At 32.7% G+C, this 12,958-nt stretch overlaps 2 protein-coding genes across 2 annotated transcripts in view; one reads left to right on the top strand and one right to left on the bottom strand.

Annotated features, from left to right (window-relative positions):
• The window catches only part of LOC123551430 (galanin receptor type 2-like), a 61,679-nt gene that overhangs the window by 15,416 nt on the left and 33,305 nt on the right, over window positions 1–12,958 (bottom strand). The gene's annotated exons all lie outside the window — the stretch shown is intronic.
• The window catches only part of LOC123551431 (uncharacterized), a 111,809-nt gene continuing 111,094 nt past the window's right edge, over window positions 12,244–12,958 (top strand). The window contains exon 1 of the mRNA XM_053540915.1: window positions 12,244–12,348. The gene's annotated coding sequence lies outside the window, so the exon portion shown is untranslated. The remainder of the gene's footprint in view (window positions 12,349–12,958) is intronic.

Below are 12,958 nucleotides of genomic sequence, written 5' to 3'. Positions count from 1 at the left end.
CTGTACGGACATTGTTTATAGCAAATTTCATTTCAGCAGCATATGCGCATGTCTACCGGAAGGCGGATACACGAAAGGACGAAACTGCACATTTTGTCGTGTGTTTGTGTCGGCGGGTCGAAGACACGAAAAAACGAAAGGTCGAAAACTGCTTATTTGTCGTGTGTTCGCCTTTCGAGGCGAATACACGAAGACACGACAAAAGAAGGGCGACAACACGCAGTTTTAATACTCGCCAACACGAAAAGTGATTAATACAAAAGTTCATGTGTTCGCCCTTGAATTTTCGTTATTTCGCCTTCAATGTTTCGTGTCATCGTGTGTTCAAGTCGAAAGGCGAACACAATACAAATAAGCAGTTTTCGACCTTTTGTGTTTTGACGTGTCTTTGACATTTCAACCCGCCGACACGAACACACGAAATGGCAGCTATCAAAATTATATATATATATAAAAAAGGGCACAGCAATGGGTACGAGGGTCGCTCCAACTTACGCAACATTAGTACTTGGATACTTAGAGGAAACACTTTACAACAATATAAAACATAGATACAGTTCTGAATTTGCCAGTTACTTACGCCTTAACTGGAAGCGATTTCTGGATGATTGTTTTTTAATTCTGAACAAGAAAATTAACGCATTAGAATTTTTGCAAGAACTTAATAAGTTACATCCTAGTATACAGTTCACATGCAGCGAGAATGATGTTATCATGCCGTTCTTAGATATTCTTGTTAAAAAATCTGGAAATAGTATAACGACGGACCTGTACTGTAAATCTACTGACACACATAACTACTTAAACTTTAATTCCTGCCACCCTAAACATACTAAGGTTAATATACCGTTTAATTTAGCTTCAAGAATAATCACTATAGTGAAAGATAAACAGTTACAAGAAACACGACTTTCAGAATTAAAGTTACAATTATTGAAACAAAACTATCCGGAAGAAATTATTAAGCACGGAATATCAAAGGCGGAATCAAAAGGACCTATAACAACGAATAATCGAGAAAATCAAAACATCGGATTATAATGTCATTCCATTTGTAACAACTTTTAACCCACGTAATAAGAACATGTCGCCGGCAATACAAACATGCAAAGCAATGCTGCAGAACAGTGACAGGATGAAAAATGTTTTACAACAGAAAAGAATAATAAATAGTAAAAGGCAACCAAAAAGCTTAAAACGCATTCTATCTAAATCGAAATTTGATATGGTGGAAAATATCGCGACTGTAACAAAGTGTAACAGAAGCAGATGTAAGACGTGTCCAGATTTGCTAGAAGGTGACTCAATTAGATTTTCAAATGGTAAAACGTTTACTGTTAAACAGAATATGAATTGTATTTCAAAAAATGTTATTTATTCTATCATCTGCGCGAATTGCAAACAATTTTACATCGGTCAAACAAAGAATGAACTGTGCCGACGAATGACTCAACATAGACAACAAACAAATAATGATGAACTACGTATCCTGAAAGTAAATAAACATATCCATAAATGCTCTGGTGGGAAGTTTGAAATATTCCCTCTTTACAAAAATTTGACTAATAGTGACAATTTCAGAGATGAGAAAGAACTATATTTTATAAACGTTTTGAAACCAGAACTTAACAGCGTTTGTTAGTAGTTCTTGGGGCCCGCGAGTATGGCGAGCTCCTTAAATTTATTTGTAACTAGAATCTCCTCTTTATATATGCTTGCTCATCTATCTTTACACGTGGAATAGTATTGGTCATAATTCTTTAGAAATTAATACCATCAACTGTGTACATTTAACGTACTATATTGCTCTGTTTTTAAATTTTTATCTCTTTTCTTTCCTGAAATACAGTTTTAGCTTTAAATTTTATTACTCCCTTTAATTTTTGATGCTATATCTATCATTGGTTATATACCACTTTTGTCATAAAGAACGTGAGGGTAATTTGAGCAATTCTTTCTCTTTACTGTATTCATAACTGATTTTTAAGCCATTATTACTTTTTAATTAATCATCTTGATATTATTTGTTAAACTGATATATCGAGCATAAATATGTTTTAAGCACAGTTATTAACTCCCTTTTAAATGGTATAATATATCTGTTTCAAGTTTTGTGTGCATACATACACAGGGTATTCTTGAGTGTATAATTTATTTTTCTTGAAGTTTGCCGCAACGTCTGTTTACGACGTTTCCCGTAATTTTTGTTATGACGTGACGTCATTGTACATTATTTCAAAATGTAAACTGCCTGAAGATATATGTATTGAAAGCGCTTGCAGTGAAGAATTAAAATAATTGTAAAACACAGAAGTCTGCTGCTGTTTATTCCTTACAAATTGAACCGAAATGTAATCTCTAACACTAAAGCAATATAACGGACCATGTAGAATAAATTTCAGTTGCCCAAGAGTCAAAGAAGAGAAGTACAGGTTACTGTATTTTGATAGGTTATCAGGTCGGTGCTCCTGCCCATATCTGCTTAGTCTATCAAAAGCTAGAATCTGTTTTTTCTTTTGAAATTCGTATATTTTGCCTAGAACGACATATTTCCAAACAATTTCGTAAAAATTGATTATTTGTACTAATTTTACTGGTTTGAAAATTCCTCTGCTCCTGAAATATCTGAACGAAACAATATGGCACTCATGCTGAATTCAACTTGGACAATTTTTATTGACTTTCTGATATTCTTATCAAAAACTAACAATAAGATATATCCCTGCCTAAAAATAAAAAATGTCGTTCCCTTGAGTAAATCCACACATTTAAATCAGACAGCTACATGGCTCAAGACTAAGAATTTCTAATCCCAGACTCAGTCATAGAGACGCGAATCTCTACATTTACACTGTTCCTCAAATAATAAGAATAGATACTTTTTGCATCTACTTAATCAAAAATAAGTGACTTAAATGAGGCATAAATCAAGAATTTACAATAAGATAATATATATTGTCTTACGTATATAAAACTTTCCAAGAATCGATGCATGTAAACATTTTGATTTCATGATAGTAATATTGTCTGTTCAAAAAATGGTGATAGGTAAAGTTGAGGAAATTGCTGGCTGAGGTTAAAGAATCTCTCTAGAAAACTATCATATCACAAAAATACGCTCTTTGATAAAATTGAACTGACGTAAAACCTAATCCGTCAATATGGGCGGGTATAATTTTTGTTATTATGCATTGACGTGATAACCACAAAAAATTAGGCAAGTGTAACATAATTATGTATGGGACAGTTTCCATAGTAGCTGTGTGATAAAATTGTAAAACGCTTTGAACATTTTATGATTTATGACGAGATGATTTGTAATATTAAAAACAACAACATTATGGGAATATTTCTTAGAAGAACAATGCAGATGTAAGATGTAAGCAAGTTAAGGGGATGCATATTGCTACATTCACAGTTCATATGGCAATGCGGAAGGGGTGCGTATTCAAGAAATCGATGGTGGGAAAATAAAAAACATATTCCTAAACTGATATAATACTGATGGACACCTGTAATATTCAGTATTTTGTGGATAAGGATGTGGTACTATGAATGTAATAGGAAAACAGAGGTCTTTGTGAAAGTACATTCAACACAAAATATTAAGCTTTTGTATAAGGAAAAAACAGGTTTTTTACAGTAACAGTGTTCCAAATAATGTTGAAGGGATGAGATTTTCTTTCTAACACACCAGGTTTGCTTAAACATGTAAAAATTTTACGCCACGTCTGTTCATCTCGGGATGGACGCCATATTTGTCATTGATAAAATGTAAACAAAAAAATCAGAGTGGGATTAGCATTGCAAGGGCATAACATGACATTCTACACAATGAATACCTTAGAACAGATATCTAAGATGCTACACAGGTCAGGCGGGTTAAATGCATAATGTCGATCACTTTAAATTCATCTTGAAAAGGTGGTTAATTTTAGTTTGTTTACATTGTTTTTAATTTTCCCACGACTTCTCGGCGATTCACTGCAAATGTGTTACTGCGCCGGACGAAAGGTAACTCTAATAAACAACGGGAGACAACTTAGGTGTCAGCACGTGTACGATTTTTAAAAAAACATGTCGATGATTATAATTTCTTATCAAATAATGAATCCTATTCAGATATTCGTCTTTAATATTAGAAAATTATTAATTTCTGTGGACATTTGTCAAATAATATTACTTACAGTGGACTACTTTGCGCATCAAACTGGTTTCCGCTTCAGTTGTGAGGCACTTCCGTTATACTTTTTGACAATAATAACAAAACACAAAATGAATCAATAAAGTCACTTATAAACCGACTGCTACTTAAATCAGTGTAAGTAAAGTTGTTGTTACAACATTATACATGTTCGTTACGTTATGAGATAAAGTTTATCTTGAACTGCATAATCCATTAATTACGTTTAGATGAATATTGCATTTACAACTTATTTGACCCCGTTTTTTTACGTGAATGACAGCATTCTCGTGCAACTCGTGCAAACAGAATTATGAAAAGTATGGTGGAGAATTCAAGGACAAATTATAAATGACATTAAAGTGAGGATAACTGTATATTCGTCCAGTTTTGATCATTGACATTCCTGCTGTTTATTAGTAACTTTTGTGAACAAGATTAGAATGTTGCTTTTGCACATATACACATTGATTGGACCTCTCAACCAAATTTCATACCTTATTTTTGGGATTTTTAAGACAATACAATTCAAAAGTTTGTTGAATGTGTTTTGATATTTAAGTGCATTGTAGTTCATGAATACCAAGTTAAAAATTAATAATGGCAACATTTCTAGGCCTTTATTGTAAGCCACTAGACTTCTGTAACGATAAATGTTTAATGTATTAAGGGGAATATACTCTTTTAGTTTTGTAATGTGGCATTCCTTGACCACCGTATCTTCTCTTATGCACTACTTTGTAAACAAACTAAATAATGTGTTTTAGCTCACATATGCGAAATGAAAAGCAAGGCAGTGAACTTATTTCACATTCTTTCTTTAAATTAGAATCTGTAGGACATTGATAAATGTTTGGACAAAGTGAAGCACTATTATTTTCGCACCAAAAAGTCTTAATTCTTGACTTTGAATGTACACAAGAAGTCTTATGTAATTCAACAATAACTTTCTTGTTTCAGTTTTTCTCATTTTTATTTTAGTGAGCAATCCTTTGTGTACTTATAACAGTTGAAACAGTTTTCATTTCATTTACCAAAACCTTGTACTTTTTTGCAGGTAAATTTTATAATACCCCACCCACTTTTTTCTAATTTCAAAGTATGCGTCCCCTTAACCACATGTTGTTACACTAATCAGAAAGACATTAGTTCCATGGCATTTTATTGTTTCTTTTATAACAAAATAGCAACGCAAACACTATTTTTATCACTGTGTAGCACTTGGAGAATTCTTTACGAGAGAAATACTTTAAAACGTTAACTAAATGTGTCAGCAGGATTTGATTTGGCACATGTAATACTGTAAACATTTTATTTACACTACATTGTCTTCTCCGATGGAAACTAACTAAGGCAGGATTAGTGCTTCTTTTCAAGAACCAAACCTTAGAACATACATCTGTTAATAATCCATGTGCCTGTTAGCTGATGTACATGAAATGGCTTTGAACAAGTGAACAAACAAAGCTCAATACCTTTTCTTCAAATGAATTCGTGTTTGTGCACATATTGAGTAAACAATTAAGTATTTTATATATATATATATATATATATATATATATATATATATATATATATATATATATACAGACATCCCAACTCTCCCGATCCGATCGGGTTTCTCCCGATTCTGGTTGTAAAACCCGATCCCCCCGATCAGAAGTCTCAATCTCCCGATTAAAAAAAACAACAACAAAACAACATAAACACACAAAAATTATGAAATAATCCACGTCTTTGCGCCTTTCTGATACTGTATCACTACTGACGAGTCTGTAAACAACAGCTTTCGGATATTTTCGCACCTTATTCTACCTGTGCTGATTATTGTTTATTACACGATTTAACAAAGCCAGGTGTTGATTAATGTGTCACAATTGAAATTAAAATCCAGACATTAGATATCTAATTAAATTCAATCAAATTTAGATTAGAAATTATACTGGCTTTACCTTTTTCTGTAACTTTTTGAAATCGAAAGTAGATGGTCGCCGAGTCAACCTGCTAGGTTTTAAAAAACATTTCTCTTAAAATCATTTTGATAAGAGGAAATGTCATGGTAAATTTTAATATCACTTACTATCAAATGCTGTTAAACTGTCTTTGCATCATAACAATTTGTCAAACACATCCTTTTAACTGGAGATTTAGGCAAATCTACAAAAGTGTAACAATACCCGGATATTCAATTTTGGATAACAGGATTTTGATCAATAAAAGTATTTGAGCCAGGGGTTTTAAATACTGGTTGACAGGGATGAGAATCAAACAGTAAATTTTCTATTGCTTGAACTTTTATTCTTTTAGCTATATACATTTTGTTTTTACAGTTCTAACAGCTGTACTGTTTGTCATGTAAAATTCACCTGGGGAGTCTTCTTTCCAACAAAGAAATAAAAGTGCAGGTTTAATTATCAGTGGTGTTTTGAATTTAGATATAGTGCTTAAAGTGCCATAACTATTTAATTTTGCACAGAAGGCTTCATGTATTATTGTTCCAAAACATTAAAAATGCATGAATAATAAGATATAGACAAGTGAATTTTTTTAAGACCAGTGATTTTATAAGGGCAAATAAGTTTATATTATCATTAGATTTGTTAAAAGCTTCGTTATCATGAACATTATTACCGCGGTATAAAATCTCCCACTTGAACACCTCAATCTCCCACTTTGAAATGCAAAAACTCCCACTTGGCATTCAGAAAAAGTTGGGATGTCTGTATATATATCATTTAAAACGGTTATTCATTTAAAAAAAGATATTTGAATACGAAAAATGAAAACTGTAAGTATTTCAAGACGTTTTAAATTTTGAAAATCCATAAATGAGCAAAAAAGGTTCGAAAATGGGTCATCTGGGGTCAAAAACTAGGTCACTAGGTCAAATCAAAGAAAAACCTTGTGTATGCGATAGAGGCTGTATTTTTCAATTGATCTTCATGAGTTTTGGTCAGAATGATAACCTTGATGAAATCTAGGCCAAGTTTGAAAATGGGTCATCTTGGGTCAAAAACTAGATCACTATGTCAAGTCAAAGAAAAACCTTGTGTATGCGATAGAGGCTGTATTTGTCAACTGCTGATCTTCATGGAATTTTGCCAGAATGATAACCTTGATAAAATCTAGGCCAAGTTTGAAAATATAGATAGAAATCTTAGAACTTGTAATCTGTGCAACCAAAATGCTTTGGGTGATGAATTCATTATCTTTTTAAGTGTAATCATTTTACAGTTTAAAGAAGGAAATATTAAATGGAGTACTATTATAAAAATCCGAATGCTGTCAAATTTTCACAGCTAATGAACAGCACCGATAAAGTAGTATTAATAAAACTTTCAGTCTTTTGTAAACATATTTTGTCCTTATGCAAATAACTGCTATTAATTCTCTCATTCTCCGTTTTTATTACATATATGTATACACACATATATAAAGCATATGATACTATTAATAGAAATATTTTATGGAAGCGCCTGACCTATATTGGAATCTCTCATAAAATGTTATATGCTGTGAAATCGTTGTATGTGTCAGTAAAGTCACGTGTAAGGGTTATTCATTTAACACTGAGTGGTTCGATGTTAACTGTGGCTTGAGACAGGGATGTATATTATCTCTTCTATTGTTTAATCTGTTTATTAATAACTTGTCATTGTATATCAAATCTCTTGACATTGGTATTTCTGTTGGAAATGAAAAGGTTTGCATTATGCGGTATGCAGATGATATTGTTTTAATAGCAGTCTACACATGATATGCAAATATTGTTAAATGCATTAAATGATTGGTGTTAAATAAATGATACGACTATTAATCCTGCAAAAAGTAATACTGTACACTTTCGACCGGATTCTCAGACATGTACTAATGTGGAGTTTATGTGTGGTAATAATCAGTTGACTATAGTAGATAGATACACTTATTTAGGAGTGGTACAGCATTAAAACCTTGATTTAAATGTAACGGTAAAATCAGTTGCTCAGAGTGCTAGTCGTGCCTTGGTCTGTTAATTGCCAAATGCAAAAATATTGGGGGTGTACCGTATGATGTATTTAGTAAGTTATACGATTCCGTTGTATGGCCAGTCATCAGTTACAGTGCTCCTTTTTGGGGGTTCAAGTCCTTTTCGTGTATTGATGCTGTACATAACAGAGCACAACGGTTCTTCCTAGGCGTCGGAAGATATACTCCTAATGACGGGGTCTCGGGGGATATGGGATGGAAGCCTCCAATGGTACGGCAATGGAAAAGTATATTTTTATACTGGGCACGTCTCGGATCTTTTGATAGAATACGATTCAACAAGCGAATAGCACTGTGGGCATATAATAAAGCAAATAGATCATGTAAAAATTGTTTTTTTATCATTAGAGAATTTCTCAAAGACAACAATTTGCAAGTATATGCAGATATAGACCGTATACTACCAAATTCGTTTATTAATGATCGTGAAACGGTATTATTTAATGATTATATTAACAAGTGATTAACTAGAATCAATGCTGTGGTAGGTAATTCTGGCAGAGGTTGTAATAAACTTCGGTTTTATAAATTGTTCAAACATGATTATATTCCTGAGCGGTACTGCAAATTGATAATGCCTCCGAGACATCGTGCAGCTTTATTAAATTTCGATGCGGTGTAGCTCCAATTAAAATTGAAACCGGTCGTTATGAAGGCATTGAACTTGAAAGAAGGACATGTCCTTTTTGCAGTGCCGTTGAGGATGAGATTCAAGTGATGTTAAATTGTCCAGTATATAATGATATAAGGCAGTCGCTGTTTCAAAAGGCAATCACTTGTAGAAACAATTTTCATTCTATGTCTGAAACGGATAAATGTATATTCTTGTTTTCTGACCCAAATATGATCAGGACTAGCGCCAAAACCTGCTTTTTAATTCTCAAAAGACGTCAGTTTTTAACATGTAAGTAGTGATATTTATGCTGTAAATAAGGTAGCGTTTTGTGTTGTTTTTTTTTTGTTTGTTTTTTTTGTCTGAGTACAAATATTTTTGTCCACTGAATTTTTTTTGCTAATCAATGCAAGGCTGATCTTATCGACAGGTTTCCTTTCACCTACAACCATTTGTTAATTATTAAAGTGTGTGAAATAGTAAAAAAAAAATATTTTTAAATATTTTTATTCTGCTCTGCACTTCTTTTTATATTTAATTATTTTTGATAAGATACCTATGGATTAGCAAAACTAGTTCGATAATATTGTTTTATAGTTTTTGTAAACCCATTGTTGTATATGACTGTGCAATAATCTCTTATAGTTCCAACATGGAACGGCGTAGTACATATGTAATTGTAAATATATATAGCTGTTTATTTGTTGTATGTATTACGATGAGAATAAAGATTACTTTCTTATATAAAAGAGGAAATTTGTTTGTTTCGGTGTGTGACTGGGGTGTCTTTCGCGAGCGAGCACCAGGTGCGGTATTTTCACAAGTGGCTTAGCTACGAGTGGGGATGTGGGATGTGGTGTTCGCGAGTGGGGTTATTTTGGTCCCACATATGTGGAGCAGGCAAATTTTCTTTCCTTTTATTGCACGTTTTGACTAATTTACTAATTTCAGTGAAGATATATTCGACCTTTGGTATTTTGTTCTCATTGCGAAAATTGCTGGTTATACATCATTCTATTGTCCAAACCTTAACTGAAAACATGCAATAGCTAATAATATTTCATGCTGTCACACTTGAATATCATGTGATCATTGCCGTTTTTGCCATCTTCATTATTTTGTTACTGTTTATGTTGTTGTTGTCAGATGGCCTTAAAGGGCCATGTCTTTATCAATAAAACTGGAAACTTGATAAAACTTGAAACTTAAGAAATAATTTATAGCAAAAGGAGTATTTTAACACTATTTATGCACCATTTATGCACGATGGGCGGTTATACCTCGGGCTCAATTATTTCATGAGGGTGCAGCCAGAAATTATTTGTACGACGTATTTCAGCCCGAGTGTATAAATAGTGTTAAAACACGGTTTTGCTATTATAAATTATTTCTTTTCTAATATGCCCTTAATCTAAAACCGTAGATAAAATACAGTAGCTCTTTCTTGGTCGCAACAAAAACATTGACGTCACCGCACGTTAACGTGACGTCATTCTAGCGTACGAGTGTTTTAACAGAGAAAAGCATATTAGAATATTAATTATGGCATTGATGACCGAAGGACATTAGCCAGTAAGTCACATCAAAGACATCTTATACGCTTCGTTAACTTTTATAATTCGGTCTAATTAGGTGACATCCTCGAAAGTACAATACAATACAATAATTTTTATTTAGCTTTAAACAATGTTACAATGTTTCTAGCTACATATAGTCGAAAAGAACACAAAGAGACTTGGAATTTCCATATTAACGCATAATCTGTATATATTCGTTGCTAACAAATTCAATTATTTCAAATAGTCCCAGGTAATGTCCTTGTATTCTTTCATAATATAATTATTACTGAAAAAATAAAGGGGAAGAATTTATATAAATATAAGAAAAATATTGACCTTCCCTTTATCGAATTGATGGAAATTAATTTATGCATGAAAGAAAGAAATTGACCTAAAAAGGGTAATAACGGGCCTAATATATAATGAGGACAGTCAGAAATAGTTTTGAACATATCTATGCCTGATTATAGGCTATAAATGTGTAAGTTAGTGCTTTACAATCTTTTTCCTTCCACTATAAATATCAATATCTAAGATATATATACATTATGCCCCTATATATTATGCCTAATATTACGCCACATTTTGCCATGTGCAGTTTTAGTTCGCTGCCCACGTGATGATAGTGTCTAAATGCTTTTGCTTCTCGTTCTATATTTTTTAGTGTTTACATTTATAAAGCGTTGCAACGGTTTATAAAAGTGCAGGAGAAAAACTTTGAACACTCGAATGTGTTTGCGTAATTCTGGAAACAAGAAACTTATCAACCATTAAATTTCATGTAAATATATAAAACCATGGCGGCATTTTGCCTTTCGGTGATATTTATTAAAAAAAAAATCACAAATCACAATGTGTGGGTTAATCGCTTTAACAGATAAAATGAAAGAAAATATGACATTTTCAAATGTAAGGAACAAGTTTTATATTTGTTTTGTGAGTGGATCTAAACTTGGATATGCTTAAAATAAGAATAATGCCGGCTTGTCGGATAAGATATGATTAATAACATATCTATCTTCAATCAAAACATTCTGTACAATGAGTTGTGTTATCAAAATCTTCATATTGAGGCAAAACAATTTGTAATTTGATGATTTTATGTAGGTTTACTTACAGTTGAGCGGTCTTTTTTCCGCACGTAGAGAGCGCATGCGCATTCAAATCAAAACATCCGGTAAAACATCAGGACAACCAACAGCGTTGTAAATCCGTCTATTGCAACCGTAGTAATGCTGCAGTTACCTATATGTACCATTAAGTTATAACTTGTGCCTGAGTTTGTTAATTAAGAAATAATAATAATGTCTAAAACTTATCTTAACTAAAATGCAAAGAATTCGCGTGATTAGAATCGAAATAATAAATATGTTCCAAAAATTTTATCAGTTAATAAAATATGGGCAGGAGTTCGGATACGTAATAATTAAATCACGAGTGCGTAGCACGAGTGATATAATATTCGTATCCGAACAACTGCCCATATTTTATTAACTGATAAAATTTTTGGAACATATTTATTATTTCGATTCTAATCACGCGAATTCTTTGCATTTTAGTTAAGATAAGTTTTAGATAAGTCATTCGGCTGGCATATGTTATTATATTCAAAGCGTTGAAATGTCTGATGGTTGCGGGTTTTTGGTAGATTTATTTTCTGTTTAAATGCCAGTCTATGAGTATACATGAATGAGAAACAAATACAAATTTAATGTGCCTCATATCTAAGATGAACTCTGCCTGACCCAACTTGTGATTTAACCATGGGCTGGAATACCTTATCATTGATAGATCTTATAGAATTGTGACAAAATGTCCCTGATACACTAATAAGATCGTTCCTTAAAATTGTTCATCTTTAACAAAACAGCTTTTGATAACTTCTACGTAGTGCTTTCCCCTTTATTATGCAACGTCATTTGCAAACAAAACAAGTGTTCTGCAAACGAGCTGTCAAATTACTTCGTGTAAGTATTTGAGGTAAATTAAACCATTGATTGCATTCATATCAATGTATAATACTTCTGTTTATAATACACTTTCATTGTTGAAAGCTTTACTTTAAAAGGTATCAATAAACGCTTGTTTACATATATACGTACATGTATAATCAGTTATAGTCGTGACGGCGTTCATTAAAAATGTATGTAAGTATTTTTATCCAGTCAGTAGACGTTTTACATAGTTATGTTCAGTAACCCTACGCATTTCCTAGAAGATTTCCATTGGAAAATGTTATTTCAAATAACATCTAAGGTCGGATATAGAAATCAGAAGTATCTAAATACTTCATTAAAAGTTTATCTATGCAGTTTCTAAAAATAGTACACGTCCCCTACATGATGACACTGAAACATACACGCCAGAACATTGCGGCATATTATGCACCTGTCAATATTTTGCCCGCCCAGGGGAGCGGCGGGCTGACCCAGGGGAATTTGACATTTCAAAAAAAATTGTTGTCTAAATCCCCACCCTAGAGACAACCTTTTTTGTCTAAATCCCACCCTAGAGCCTTGTTGGTACATCAAATGTTTGTCTAATTCCCGCCTGTCGGGAATGGCCTTCTGTCTAAAG

The sequence above is a fragment of the Mercenaria mercenaria genome, chromosome 4 (genome assembly GCF_021730395.1).
Source record: "Mercenaria mercenaria strain notata chromosome 4, MADL_Memer_1, whole genome shotgun sequence".
Taxonomy (NCBI): domain Eukaryota; kingdom Metazoa; phylum Mollusca; class Bivalvia; order Venerida; family Veneridae; genus Mercenaria; species Mercenaria mercenaria.
This window is presented reverse-complemented; position numbering and strand designations above follow the sequence as displayed.